At 38.7% G+C, this 12,030-nt stretch overlaps 1 long non-coding RNA gene across 1 annotated transcript; it reads left to right on the top strand.

Annotated features, from left to right (window-relative positions):
• Positions 1-113: 113 nt before the first annotated feature.
• On the top strand, positions 114-11,336 carry LOC127549089 (uncharacterized). Its single transcript, XR_007950518.1, has 3 exons — positions 114-291; positions 5,751-5,896; positions 10,937-11,336. It is a non-coding gene; the product is annotated as an uncharacterized LOC127549089 (long non-coding RNA).
• Positions 11,337-12,030: the final 694 nt, after the last annotated feature.

The raw sequence follows: 12,030 nt of genomic DNA, 5'->3' as shown, positions 1-12,030 counted from the left end.
GAAATGGAGAAACTGGTTGTTTAGCTTATTTGCAAATCACACCAAAATTCCAGTCTAGACTTGGAACTGCTGCTTTGGGCATTTCTAGCTGGGCTGTTCATGGTGGTCAGAGAGCCTTTCTTTTCCCATGTCTGTATAGACTATGCAGCTTGTTGGCTTGGTTTCTGTTACCTTGGTACCTTCAGGTTTCTGTGGAGTACACAAAGCTGGGTGGGTTGAGAAAAGCAGAAGAAAGAAGGATCAAGAAAAACTATTAAACAACTTCAGAATCCTGCTGTTGTCCATTGAAAGGTTGGCTCATTCCTTGCATTTTTCTTTTCAACTCCATCTAAGGATTTTAGGGTCAAATAATCCCCTAGATATATGTTTCTCTGTTTCTTTTTGCCTAGAGGGAATGAAACTGAAACATAAATGAAATTTGTGCACCTACCATGGACAAAGGGCTGTGTTATATCTTTAGAGAGTACTATTCTGGAACAGTTGACAAGAAATGCAATTAGTATTCCAGATTCAGCACCAACCTTGGGAATGGACTGCAGCTAGCTAAATTAATTATTTATTTGGACAATATTTGTCCTCTGGAGAGTGACTCAGCATATAGATGCTAAATAATTTACATTCAGGTGATGGGTATCCAGTCCTTTACATACACACTGCTGTAGGCAAGAGCAAGGAGGGAGGAGCAAGGAGATAGAACCTGTCTCAGAAATGATGATTTCTGATATATTCTAATGCCAGACCAACCTTGCTGCATGGGGGGGGGGGGGGGGGGAAGGGAAGAGATTTTGCTCTTGGGTATATGCTGCCTGTGAGATGGTCAAGGTGAGACAGATTGAGGCCTGCCTAATAGAAGGAAATGATTTGAGAAAGTACTCTTAGATCTTGTGTTTCATCAACCAGAATTAGACCCATAACTTTTCAGAAATTCCAGGACTTTTTTCACAAGTCTTGCACTAAGACTAGGAAGAAGCATGAGAAGGGCATACGCCTCTGAAACAGCCACTGCAGCATTAGGCTTCCTATGCAAAAATATGAAGATCTTGGGAAGATCTGAAGAGGACACAAGAGGATTCTATACCATCATCCCACTGCTCCCAGCTCTCTGTCCTTCCTGTCTTCCCCCCTACCCTACATCCCCATCTCTGGAATAAAATCTGTGGTGCATTTTTGAAAATTGAGGAATAGAGGTAGAGGTAAGGGGGAGGAGCTATGACGTAGTGGGGAAATCTTTGGATTTGGATATTAGAAGACGTGTATTCCTATCATAGGTCTGCTATTACCTGCTGGTGTGACTTTGAATCCATTAACCTGTATGGACCTTAGCTTCATCTGTAAAATTAGGATTTAGGGAGTTGGACTAAATGATGCATTCTAATGGGAAAGATATATATATATATATGTGCATATATATCTATGTATACATATGTATATATGTATGTAGGCACACACACATGTATATATACATACATAGGGAAGCATAGGTGGCTAACAGAAAAAGAAAAATGCCTTCTGCAGACACTGAATCCTGAGGAAACATGAGACCAGGAGGCAGAGCAAGCATGATGGTTAGCTAGGGTGAAGGCACAGGGGTGGGAGAATGCAGAGTAAGACATTATAAATGGATCTTCAAGACTTTGGAGGGGACTGATAAATAGTAAGATTGGAGAGGGAGAAAGGGTCGAGGTTGTTCAGGACTTTAAATGCCAAACAAGAGTTTATTTTTGATCCTAGAAGTAATAGGAAACCTGGAGTTTATTAAGATGGGGGGTAGAGAGGGACATAATCAAATTGTACAGCAGGAAAATCCCTTTTGAGGCAGTGTGGATGATGAATTGATATAGGGAGAGACATGAAGCAGAGAGATCAAACCAAGGGAGAGATTGCAGGGAGATAATTAATTTAAAAAAAAATGGAGAGAGAAAAGGTCAGATAAGTGAAGAGGTCAGAGCAATCTTAAATTGTAACAGGTCATTCAAAAAGCAGCAGCTCTCTTCAAATACTTTTATCATAACTTCCCTTGCATTTACACACTTGTGAAGACAAAACTAGAAATCTTAAATTTCTTTCTGTAGAGATTGAGTATATTACATCCTTTCCTAGATTGGATTGACAGAAGCTAAGTAAATACTGCTAAGCTGGTGATAGAGATTTTCCTTCCTTGCTCTACAACTCTGGCCCTGGGACAATTCATGAACAGTCTAGTTTTTACTATATTAGAACCTTACTATGCTGAGGAGAACTGATAGGGAAACAAGATTCCTGCGTAGAATGTGTAGAATGCATGGCTTCCTTTAACCTGGAATCTTAGAATTTTAGAGCTGGAAGGGGTTTTAAGGATCATCTGGCTCAATCTTTTTATTTTACAGAAAAGAGGAGGGGAGGAAAGGAGGGAAGTAAAGAGGAAAAGAAGGGGGAAGGAAGGAAAGAAAGGAGGGAGGAAGAAAGGATGGAGAAAGGGAGATAGGAAGGAAAGGCCAAGAGGAAGGAAGGGAGCACTAAGTGCCCTCTATGTGCCAAGCACTGTGCTAAATACTTTACAAATATTGAGTTACAAATATTTGTAATATTAACTCAATTACCCCAGGAAGTGGGTGTTATTCTATCACTATTAAATCTATTTTACATTTGAGGAAACTGAGGGAGAGAAAGGTTAAATGACGGGATCACATGGCTTATAAGTGCCCGAGGCTAGATTTGAACTCAGTTCTTCCTGACTCCAGTTCCAGTGTTCTATCTACTATATTCTACATAGCTGCCTCTTTATTTATATAGATTACATAATATAGATTGTATATTTATATCAATATACAATTTATAGATGAGGAGAATAAGTCTCAGGTCTAATAATTCTCCCCTAGTCTGACAAGTATGAAGTAGAAAAACTAGATTTGACATCCCAAAGTGACTTAAAATCCAATGCATTTGGCACTAAACCAGGCAAAATGGAGGACTCTAAGGTCTATTAGGAGATTTTAAGGGAGGTCACTTCTATATCCCATTCTTCTGGCAATTTAATGGAAAGAAGGTTTTAGCTCATCTCCTAAGATTAGAGACCTTCTTAGGTAAAGGGTGGGGCAGTGACTTCTTATCAAAATTACCCATTTGGCCATTTAGCTAGGCCTCCTGAGAGCAGGGACCGTGTAGCCTGAGGAGATACACACAACTGACAGGACTTGAGAAAATAAAATCCCAAATGAAAAGTTCTAGATAGCAAGAATTTATTTAAATCCAGGACCCACAAGCCAATAATAAGGGGAGTAATATAAACAGCCCTTTCATCAGGGGTTGGATTAAACCCAGCATTAAGCTTCTGTCACTAAGGGTTTGGGTCTGGGCTTGCAGCATTCTTGTAACCATAGCAGTCAATTGTTGATTTGCTATGGAAGCCACAACAGTAGCTCTGTTTACTAAAAGGAAGGAGCTCCCCTTGGGAGGGTTAGTTACCTTCTCATCCCTGCAGGGGAGAGTGGGAGGGGGGTAGGGGCTGATAGACAAGGCCCTGCCACCACCTGGCCTCAAAAGACCTGACCAATAAACCTGCCATGAAAGCTTTGCCTGGCTCCCAGGAAGTCAGGGAAACCAGGGACCCTTCAGTAATTTCACACCAATTGTTCTTCTATTCTCTTTCCTTACCATCTAAGCGAGAGCTTAAGCTCATGCTTCCTTTTCTCTGCAATCAGGAGGAAGTGATACATTGAGCAGAATTCTGATTTAAAATCTGCTCTCTAGGTCAAGGACAACAAATCAATTAGCCTCCATTTCCTCCTACTGGACTACACTTCATCTCTTCTTCTCATTGGGAATCTTAAAGGAAAAGAAGAGACTTGGAGTTCTCTACCAGACCCATGAACATATTTTCAGTCTTTTTTGATGTATTGATCAGTAATGCTGATTTTTTTAAAAGTCTTTAAAAATATATTGCTGAAGTTAACTGTATAAATATATATATATATGTATACATAAATTGGATTTAACATATATTTTAACATATTTAACATGTATTGAATTACCTGCTATCTATGGGAGGAGGTGGAGAAAGGAGGGGAAAATATGGAACACAAGGTTTTGCAAGGTCAGTATTGAAAACTTACCCATGCATATGCTTTGTAAATAAAAAGCTTTAAAAAAAAATAACAAAACAATAAAAATAAAACAAAAATATATATTGCTGAAACAAGAAGATTATGTGATAATCAATTGTGATATAGTTGGCTCTTTTCATTAATGAGGAGATTCAGGCCAGATTTATGATGGAGAGCCATCTGCATCCAGAGAGAGGACTATGGAGACTGAATGTGGATTACAACATTGGATTTTCATCTTTGTGATTGTTTGCTTGCTCGTTTTTTTCTCTCATTTTTTCCCCCTTTTTGAGCTGACTTTTCTTGTTCAGCATGATAAAGTGGAAATATGTTTAGAAGAATTGCACATGTTTAACCTATTGCTTGCTGTCCAGGGGAGAGGAAGGATAGAGAAAAATTTGAAATACAAGATTTTGCAGGGGTGAAGGTTGAAAACTATCTTTACATAATTTTGAAAAACTAAAAGCTATTATTAAATTAAAAAACTGAAAAAATATATTGTCAGCTTGGAAGTGAAGGTCATGCTGGGGGAAATTATAGCGATGTAAAAAAATCAAAGATATCAATTAAATTTATTTTTTTAAGTAAGTAGTGGTGGAAATATGTATAGAAGAATTGTACTTGTTTAACATATATTGAATTACTTGCCATCTAGAGGAGGGGGTTGAGGGAGGGAAGAATTTGGAACACAAGGTTTTGCAAAAGTGAATGTTGAAAATTATCCATTGGCTAAGATGACAGGAAAAGATAATGACGAATGTTGGAGGGGATGTGGGATTTGTACATTGTTGGTAGAGTTGTGAACGGATCCAACCATTCTGGAGAGCAATTTGGAACTATGCTCAAAAAGTTATCAAACTGTGCATATCCTTTGACCCAGCAGTGTTTCTACTGGGCTTATATTCCAAAGAGATCTTAAAGGAGGGAAAGGGACCCACATGTGCAAAAATGTTTGTGGCAGCCCTTTTTGTAGTGGCTAGAAACTGAAAACTGAATGGATGTTCATCAACTGGAGGCTGGCTGAATAAATTATTGTATATGAATGTTATGGAATATTATTGTTCTATAAGAAACGACCAACAAGTTGATTTTGGAGAGGTCTGAAGAGACCTTCATGAACTGATGCTAAGTGAAGGAAGCAGAACTAGGAGATCATTATACAACAATACTATCTGATATCAATTCTGATGGAAGTGTCTATCTCCAACAATGAGAGCTTCAAATCAGTTCCAATTGATCAGTGATGAACAGAATCAGCTAGCTACATCCAGCAAAAGAACACTGGGAAATGAGTATGAACCACAATATAATATTTCCACTCTTTCTGTTATTGTTTGTTGCATTTTTGTTTTTCTTCCCAGGTTATTTTTACCTTCTTTCTAAATCGGATTTTTCTTGTGCAACAAGTGAACTGTAAAAATATGTATACATATATTGTATTTAACATGTACTTTAATGTGTTTAACATATATGGTACTACCTGCCATGTAAGAGAGGTAGTGGAGGGAAGGAGGGGAAAAGTTGGAGCAAAAGTTTTTGCAAGGGTCAATGTTGAAAAAACCCGTGCATATGTTTTTTTTTTTAATATTTTAAAAGTGTTTTTATTGATATCTTTTGTTTCATAGATCATCATAGTTTTCCTCAATATTTCTTCTCCTTTTCTTCCAGGGACCCATTTTGACATAACAATTTGTATTTTTAACAACAACAAAAAAAAAAAAAAAAGAAAGAAAAAAGAAGCATAACTCAATATATTAAAAATATCTTAAGTTTATGCAAAGTGCAATGTATGTGAACCTTTATCTCTGCAAAAGGTAAGATGAGATTGTCTATGCTTATCTTTTTTATTATTATTATTATAGCTTTTTATTGACAAAACATGCATGGGTAATTTTTCAACATTGATCCTTGCAAACACTTCTGTTCCAACTTTTCCCCTCCTTCCCCCCATCCCCTCCCCTAGATGGCAGGAAGTCCCATACATGTTAAAAATGTTAAAGTATATGTTAAATACATATTTATACAGTTCTCTTGTTGCACAAGAAAAATCGGATTTAGAAAGGTAAAAATAACCCAGGAAGAAAAACAAAAATGCAAGCAAACAATAGAAAACAATAGAAAGAACATGCATATGTTTTGAAAATAAAAAGCTTTAATAAAAAATGTAATGTAGTGATGTAAAGCAAATTCAAAAAGAAATGGGTCAGTAAATCAGACAGAAGGATGCCTATAACTGCAAATTGGGTTAAAATTCACATATTAACATTATATATGTTCTATTGCATTTTAAATTTATTTTGTTAAGTATTTCCCCATTATATTTTAAATTTGTTCAGAACACTTTAAGGAGCAAAGGTGGTTGTTTGACCCCTGTTTTGTTTTGGGTTTGGGTGACCCATGAAACTATTAATATTATCAAACATAATTTTTAAATAATATTTTTTCAAATACTTGTAAAGATAGTTTTCAACATTCATTTTCCTAAAACTTTGTGTTCCAGACTTTTCTCCTTCCTTCCCTTCTCCCCAAGATAGCAAAAAATCTAATATAGGTTAGATTGTGCAATTCTTTTAAACATATTTCCATATTTGTCAAGTTGTGCAAGAAAAGTCAGCTCAAAAACTATAGAAAGAAAAAAATTAAGCAAATACACAACAACACAACAAAAATGAAGACTATTTTGATCCACATTGTCTCTATAGTTCCCTCTCTGGATCTGGATGGCATTTTCCATCCTAAGTCTATTGGAATTGACTTGAATCACCTCATTGTTGAAAAGAGCCAAGTCCATCACAGTTAATCATACTTGTTGTGCACAATGTTCTCTCCATTCTGCTCACTTCACTCAGTATCAGTTCATGCAAGTCTTTCCAGGCTTTTCTGAAATCAGCCAGGTCTTCATTTCTTTTAGTATTCCATTACATTTATATACCATCATTTATTCAGCATTCCCTCAAAATGATGGGCAGCCACTCAGTTTCCACGAACATAAATATTACAAGCAATCAAGTTTGTGATTTCTCATGATGTGAACATTACGAACAATGCCAGATCATTATTAGTTGTTGTTAGTGTTCATTTGTGTCCAACTCTTCCTGAGCCCATTTGGAGTTTTCTTGGCAAAAATCCTGATGTGGTTTACCATTTCCTTCTCCAGTTCATTTTAAAGTTAAGGAATTAAGAGCAAACAGGTACACACAGAAAGTGTCTGAAGGGCATTTGAAATTAGTTCTTCCTAGCTCCAGTCCTGCTATTCTATCCACTCCATGACCTGGCTGCCCTAGATCATCTCTAGTACCTGATCCTATAGTCAGTTCTTCACCATCAGCAGTGGAAGTCTTTTCCTCCCACAAGTAAACCTTAGATGACTAGACTTGCGTGAAACAAGCAGTGATATTTAGGTAGAAAATACACATGCCTGATGATAGTGGATAAATGTCTCTGGGCCTTCCTTTGATAAACCTTGCCTCTCACAACAATGGAAAACCAAAGCAGCATTCTCAAAATCACGCCTGCTCCCGAGGCCCACATTGGGTGCTGCAGTGAAGAGAGTGCTGGGCCTTATGTCTTCAGACACATGTCGTGGTTGTGTGACCCTGGGCAAGTCACTTCACCTGCTTGCCTCGGTTTTTCATCTGTAAAATGAGCTACAAAAAGAAATAGCAAGCCTGCTCAGTATCTTTGCTAAGAAAAAGGGAAATGTGGCCACAAATAGTGGGACATGACTGAACAATAACCCTCCCCCACAAGTGTGCATTTGGGAAAGCTGACAGCTCTGAGTAAGAGTCAGAAGGAAGAGCCTTCAGGGCTTGCCAGAGAATAGAGCCTCTCATTCCCTGTGCCAGCCTCACCCCCAGTCACCCCAGCGCTCCTTGCCTTCCAGCTCCAGCAGGCTGACTTCCCGGGGTTGGGCCCTCTGACAATCAATGACACATTTTCAGCTGGTGACTCAAGTGCCAACTTGGTAAGCAGCGGCTGCACGTCCAGACTTGGCACTGGGCCCTCTGCTGTTTTCCCTCTGTATAGCAACTGGGACCAAGGTAGCTGAGCAGACACCTGTAGCTACCTGGGAGAATTTGGGGATCTTCATGCCGTACTACTCCCAGGCCCACCGGGATGATTGTCAGCAGTACTCAGGGCTATCCGGGGTATCATCACACTGAGCCTCAGACTTTCACTCTTTCTCAACCTATACCCAATTCTGCATCCATTTCTTGCATCAATCTCCTTCTCTCTCAATGACACACACAAGGACTAAAGGAGGAGGCAACTTCCTGCACTAGAATTCATAAAGATCTAAGACTTGCAGGAGATGCATAATCAGTCTATAATCCTATAACACCTCCCCCTAGGCTTAACCCCAGGTAGGAAGGTGCTCTTCCTCCTTAATATATATATACTGTGAGCTGTACTTTGCCTTCAGGGGATGTCTTTTCTGCCCTGGTTGCTCATGGTAAACAGATTACTTCCTTAAATATGTTTTGTGGTATCTTCTCATTCCCTCCCCCCTTTGAGATGATCCCAATAACAAATGTATGTGCATACTATCTGACTCTTCTGATCAAGAACCTGAAATGGCCTACCAAACCAACTTGAAACTCCTCTATTCTTGTTCAAAGCCTGCCACACTCTGGCCTCATCCATCTATTCCAAAGTCGTTGCCCACTGCACTTCCTTCTGTATATTATCTCCTCTCTTAGCTTCTATGATGTGCTTCCCCCATAGTTCTCCACTGATGGACCGCTGCTTCTTGGTCTCTTTTGCTGGATCATTCTTTGTTTCTAAACTCCCCCTCATGGGTTTACATCACGGGCTTATTTTTGCTCTTTCCATTATGCTCTTTTGATCCTTTGAATTCAATTGTCATCTCCGTGCAGATGCCACCAAAAGCTCCCATTTCTCTCCTAAACCTCAGTCCTGTATCACCAACTCTCTGCTGGACATCTTACTTTAGCCATGTTGTATATATAACACACACACTTTGAATGTAAGTCATTATCTTTCTCCTAAAACCTCCCTTCTTCTTAAGTTCCCTCTTTCTGTCCAAGATCCTACAATCCTTCCATTCACTTATATTCCCAATCTCAAGATTATCCTCAGATTTTCACTCTCTCTCAACCCTTATAGCCAGTCAGTTTATCAAGTCTTGTCAATTCTGCTTCCATTTCTTGCATCAATCCCCATCTCTCTACTCAGAAAGCTACCATTCAGATGCTAGCCAGATGGGCAGCTAGGTGGTACAGTGGACAGAATGCTAGACCTAGAGTCAAGAAGTTGTTCAGTTGTCTCAGGTTTGCTCAATTGCTCAAAAAAGCAAAATACTTTAGTGCTTTACTACTTTTTCAACTCATTTTACAGTTAAGGAAACTGAGGCAAACTGGTTTAAGTGCCTTACCCAGGGTCACACAGCTAGTAAGTAGCTGAAGCTGGTTTGAACTAAGGTCTTTTTAATCACTGGAGCAACTAGGTGGTACATAGAGTATTAGACCTGGAGTCAGGAAGACTCTTCTTCCTGAGTGCAAATCCAGCGTCAGATATGTGCTAACTAGGTGACCCCCAGGTTGGAGAATCTACTCCTGTTGTTATAACTGATCTGGAAGTGGTTCTCCAGAAAACAGGGTCCCTTTCCCTGACTCAGGAGTATGCTGGAACCTGCTTGTACAGACTCAGAGGGTTGATTGTTGTTACTTTTTCAGTGAGAGCATTTACATCTTAGAAATCACCAAACACTACAAATCAGAGCTTGGTTTATTATTTTGTCGATCATGTAGCCTAAGGAATAAAGAGAATGTTAAAAAACGCAGATTAAACATTAAAATGTGTTGTGAATATGAATATGTGTATGTGTGTGTGTGTGTATATATATATATATATATACACACACACACATACATATATTTTGGTGGAGGAACTCTATCTGAGAGTTATCTTTCAATCCAAATTAGCTTCACACACCCTGTTGCAGATACAAGATTCCAATGCTGGACCCAATTGTGGAAAATTGAAAGAAGGTCCAATGGAAAAAAAAAAAAAGAGGTAATTAAGGAACTTGAAACAAATTCTCATACTTAAAAGCACCTTTAACATTTTTTGGGTAGGATCTCCCCCTTTTATGACTTCATTTTATTCTTGTGACATTCCAGGTGACAGACAGAGAGGCAATTCTTTTTCGTCCTTGTTATGAATGAGAACACAGATGCAGAAGGTTTTTCTATGATCACATACCCAGGGAGTTAGATCTTCACAGTACTTAGCTAAGACTTGTGCTGAAGGAACCAGATTTTTCAGAGAAAAGAAAAAACCACCCTCCCAAACTCTAATCTACAGAAATCAGTGGCTAATCTTTGCTGTTCAGAACAGGATGAATTGAGATGTAGTGAAAGGACAACAGGAAGAGGAAAGATTAAACATAAGGAAGCCCTGATTTCAGGACCTAGTTTTCTAGACATATTGCTAAATTTGTCTGGACTTATGGTGTGTAGAATGGAGCCCTCTGGTGTTGGAGAAATCCAGGAACTTAGAGCAATACCATTGCCACTCAAAATAATATCTGTGGGAATATAGCAACTTAACAGTAGCCACTCAAATTAGTGATTGTGGGGTTGAAGGATCATGAAAAATGCCTCAAAGGCATCCTCTTTCTTCTTAGTGATTCCACATCCCACAGAATGATGGATGACCTTCTCAGGGCTACAGCTCGGACAGTAGGAGGGCCTGCTCAGGGAAAAACTAATGGTAAAGAAAGAATAAGAATGTTACACAACTTAAAATTGGGAGGTATCTTGGAGATCACTTAAGAATGTGGACCCTTTGAAATGAATGTAAACTGTTTGCATTTTTGTTTTTCTTCCCAGGTTATTTCTACCTTCTGAATCCAATTCTCCCTGTGCAACAAGAGAACTGTTCGGTTCTGCACACATATACTGTATCTAGGATATACTGCAACATATCTAACATATATAGGACTGATTGCCATCTGGGGGAGGGGGTGGAGGGAGGGAGAGGAAAAATCGGAACAGAAGTGAGTGTAAGGGATAATGTAAAAAATTACCCTGGCATGGGTTCTGTCAATTAAAAGTTATTAAAAAAAAAAAAAAAGAATGTGGACCCTTTGTTTTATAGATGAAGAAACAAGTCTAGAGATTAAGTGGCCCACCCAAAGGGATGGAATGAATGCTGCAGCAGAGTGCAGGAATTATCTTGACAACGAATGATCTCCCAATCCCTCCCCCATCCAATCTAAACTGGCCCAGTGATTTCTCTTAAACCAATCATGCTGCTTCCCTCTGACTATTATTATTATTTATCATTAAAATCTCTTCCGTCAACATAAGATTTTGCATAGGTGAATGTTGAAAACTATGTTTGCATGTATTAGAAAAATAGAATACTATTAAAATAAAATAAAAATCTCTGCCACCTCCAGATTCTAAGGGCATATATTGTAAAGAATGATGGATTTGGTATCCACAGAAATCTGAGTTTTAGTCTTGCCTCTGTTGTCAAAATCTCTTTAAGTCTCAATTTCCCCATTTATGAACGGTAATAGTAATTTGTGGTATATAACATAGGATTGTTGAAAGGATCAAGAAGGATAACCACTTTGTAAAACTTAAAGTCTTATATAAATGCTAGCCATTTGAATGTGGGGACTGTTTTTGTCTCCCCCCCTCCACACCCCCCACCTCCCAGCCCCTGTATTCTAATGCTAAGCACAGTTGCCTGGTGCACTGTAAGTACTTAATAAATGTTTATTGATTGATGATTATCTTATGACTGTTATAAAACTGTTGCTGATCCCAAGGCTCTCTCTTATTCCTTTCTCTTTTGGATGCGAACCTACTAACTTGGGCCCACATAGACCTGCCTAGGAAACTATTCTTAGTCAAGAATGCTTGGATTTTTCATACTTAGTAGCACTAGTCCCAGACAGATTTCTGCCCCATCA

Source organism: Antechinus flavipes, chromosome 2 (assembly GCF_016432865.1).
Source record: "Antechinus flavipes isolate AdamAnt ecotype Samford, QLD, Australia chromosome 2, AdamAnt_v2, whole genome shotgun sequence".
Taxonomy (NCBI): Eukaryota; Metazoa; Chordata; class Mammalia; order Dasyuromorphia; family Dasyuridae; genus Antechinus; species Antechinus flavipes.
Note: the sequence above shows the minus strand (reverse complement) of the source record. Positions and strands in the feature narration are given on the sequence as shown.